Source organism: Callithrix jacchus, chromosome 15, assembly GCF_049354715.1.
Source record: "Callithrix jacchus isolate 240 chromosome 15, calJac240_pri, whole genome shotgun sequence".
NCBI lineage: Eukaryota > Metazoa > Chordata > Mammalia > Primates > Cebidae > Callithrix > Callithrix jacchus.
Genome location: NC_133516.1, coordinates 19084529 through 19087718, shown reverse-complemented (window position 1 = coordinate 19087718; position 3190 = coordinate 19084529). Strand labels below are relative to the sequence as shown.

The following is a 3190-nucleotide window of genomic DNA, read 5'->3' as shown; positions in this document are numbered from 1 at the left end:
ATGACGAGCTGGACATGTGTTTAGCCTCTACTGTTTCAATTCATTTAATACTCAAAACAACCATCTGAATTAATAATTATTATTGATTATTAAATTAATAATTAATAGTATTATTTTTAATAATATTAATTTAATAATTATTAATTCAGATGGTTGTAAGTATTACTACCTCACTTAATCCTCATTTTAAGTGTGGGGACATTGCAGAGTCATTAAAACATTTTCCCTGTGACACTTGGTCAGGTAACACAGGAAATTAGGATGATATTTTTCCTTTCTCATTTTTGACTAATGGTCTGATAAAATACACATCAGTTACCCAAGTAAAAATCAAACCCCTTCCCGTCAATGCAGTTTTATACATAAAATGATGCCTAGTCTGTAAGAGGATATGGCTAGGGGATTTGCAGAGACTTCTCTTTGGAAATATGTTGTTACACTCTAAATCTCCACCCTACTCATTTATGGTGGAAGGCTGTCAATCTCTCGCTTTAAATATGGCAAGAGAGGTTCCAAGCAAATAACTGAAAGAGCTCAGAAATTTGCTTCCAGTAATCCGGAGATATAAAGCACTTTGCTTGCCTCACTTCTGAGAAAGCCTTTTCAAGTTTAATTAGGAAATTTGAAGGTTAAAGCAGACCTGGATTTAGCAAAGTTTTTAGTTTTGGTTTTCCTATTTGACACTCCTTCCTTTCTTTTTTTAATTTTTTTTTTAATGATTTTTTTTATTACATTTTAGGTTTGGGGGTACATGTGAAGAACATGCTAGATATTTGCATAGGTACACACGTGGCAGTGTGATTTGCTGCCTTCTTCCCCATGCTGTCTCTCCCCAATTCCCCACCCCCCGCTGTCCTTCCCTATTCCCCCCAACAGACCCCAGTGTGTAGTGCTCCCCTCCCTGTGTCCCTGTGTTCTCATTGTTCAACACCCGCCTATGAGTGAGAACATGCGGTGTTTCATTTTCTGTTCTTGTGTCAGTTTGCTGAGAATGATGTTCTCCAGGTTCATCCATGTCCCTATAAAGCACACGAACTCATCGTTTTTGATTGCTGCATAATATTCCGTGGTGTATATGTGCCACATTTTCCCTGTCCAGTCTATCATCGATGGGCATTTGGGTTGGTACCAGGTCTTTGCTATTGTAAACTGTGCTGCAATGAACATTCGTGTGCATGTGTCCTTATAGTAGAATGATTTATAATCCTTTGGATATATACCCAGTAATGGGATTGCTGGGTCAAATGGAGTTTCTATTTCTAGGTCCTTGAGGAATCGCCACACTGTCTTCCACAATGGTTGAACTAATTTACACTCCCACTAACAGTGTAAAAGTGTTCGTATTTCACCACATCCTCTCCAGCATGTTGTCTCCAGATTTTTTAATGATCGCCATTCTAACTGGCATGAGATGGCATCTCAATGTAGTTTTGATTTGCATTTCTCTAATGACCAGTGATGATGAGCATTTTTTCATGTTAGTTGGCCTCATGTATGTCTTCTTTTGTAAAGTGTAAAAATATGGAACGCTTCACGAATTTGCATGTCATCCTTGGGCAGGGGCCATGCTAATCTTCTCTGTAACGTTCCAATTTTAGTGTATGTGCTGCCGAAGTGAGCACAAACTCCATTTTTATAAACCCAGAAACACATACACACACATTAAGAACAAATTAGGAAAACAGATGTTCTAGTGGTATACAACTGCAAAAAAGCTTCATAAACATTAGGTAATAATATTCTATCATATTGTAACTTTTAATCTTGAGGTTTAAACTATGTTCAAGCTCTTTATACATTTCCTTATGATAAATGACAAAGAATAACAAATACCCTGAGGCAACCAATTTACCAATTGGTAAATGAAAAGTATTTTCTCACAAATCAAAACTACAGTGAGATAGCATCTCACAGTCAGAATGACTATTATTAAGCACTCAAAAACAACAGATGTTGGTGAGATTGTGGAGAAAAGCTAATGCTTATATATTGTTGATGGGAATATAAATTAACTCAGCCACTGTGGAAAACGGTTTGAAGATTTCTGAAAGAACTCAGAATTCCATTCAATCTAGCAATCCCATTACCAGTATATAGCCGAAAGAAAACAAATTATTTATCAGAAATGAAAAACCAAATACTATATGTTCTTACCTAAAAGTGGAAGCTAAACAATGAGTAATATTTTCTTTTAATTACAAAGAGTAACATGTGACATTTAATTTCATCAAGTCTGGGAGTGTGAACCATGGAAATATTAGTCCAAATTTCTGAACTTGGGCTCTATTTTTTAGAGCACTCAGCAATATCATTATTTAAAGTATTTTTTTATTAGATTAAGGTCCTGAGGATCTCTAAATTTTGGATTTTAGGAAGATAATGTGTTGCCTTAAACACCTATGAAGTAACATCCTATTTGGAGTCTAGGGAAATGCTTTCCTTAGCAAAATGTATTGATAGTCTGGTAAAGTAGAATCAATAAAAACTATGAGTAGCATCATATGAATTCAAGTCAGTGTTTAGTAGCAAATGAGCAATGAAAAAACCTTTAAACTTTGGAAGTGTGGATGAGGGATTGTGAATGCAGGTCAATTTATACTCCTTGCGAGAGTAGATGAGAATGATGAGTCATAGAATTTTCAGGCAATATTATTTTTAGATTTTACCAATTTGATAAGCAAAAATAGGAATATTTTTAAATGTTAATGTTTAACATTCATTTGTATTGCTTTCATTTAGAATCCCTATTATGCCTTTTTTTCTTTCACAGTTGAAGCATTCATCTTATTAATTTGTCAGAATTCTTTATATTAATGATAATAGAACTTCATATGTGTTTTAATTCTTTTAAAGTTCATTATTTATATTTAATTTTGACATTTGAAAATTGTCTATGTAGTAAAGTCTTGAAGTCTTCTATTTTGTAATTTATTCATTTGCTTTTGTGTTTAGAAGTTATTTCCCCATTTACAGATCAAGTAGTGACTTTCATTTTATTCCTATTCCTTTATAACTAAAGATTTTATGTTTAACTTAGATTCTATTGAGATTTTATTTAGTATATTTTTAATAAAAGGGAGCAATTTATATTTCAGCTTTCCCTATTATAAGTGGAGCTATTTTAGAGGATCTTTGGAATTCAATTTTGGGCCATATTGGTATGAGTGTGAACCACAGCCTTCATCAGCTT

At 33.8% G+C, this 3190-nt stretch overlaps 1 non-coding gene across 1 annotated transcript; it reads right to left on the bottom strand.

Annotated features, from left to right (window-relative positions):
- Positions 1-1515: 1515 nt before the first annotated feature.
- LOC118148103 (U6 spliceosomal RNA) lies at positions 1516-1622 on the bottom strand. The gene has a single exon (XR_004734898.1). It is a non-coding gene; the product is annotated as a U6 spliceosomal RNA (small nuclear RNA).
- Positions 1623-3190: the final 1568 nt, after the last annotated feature.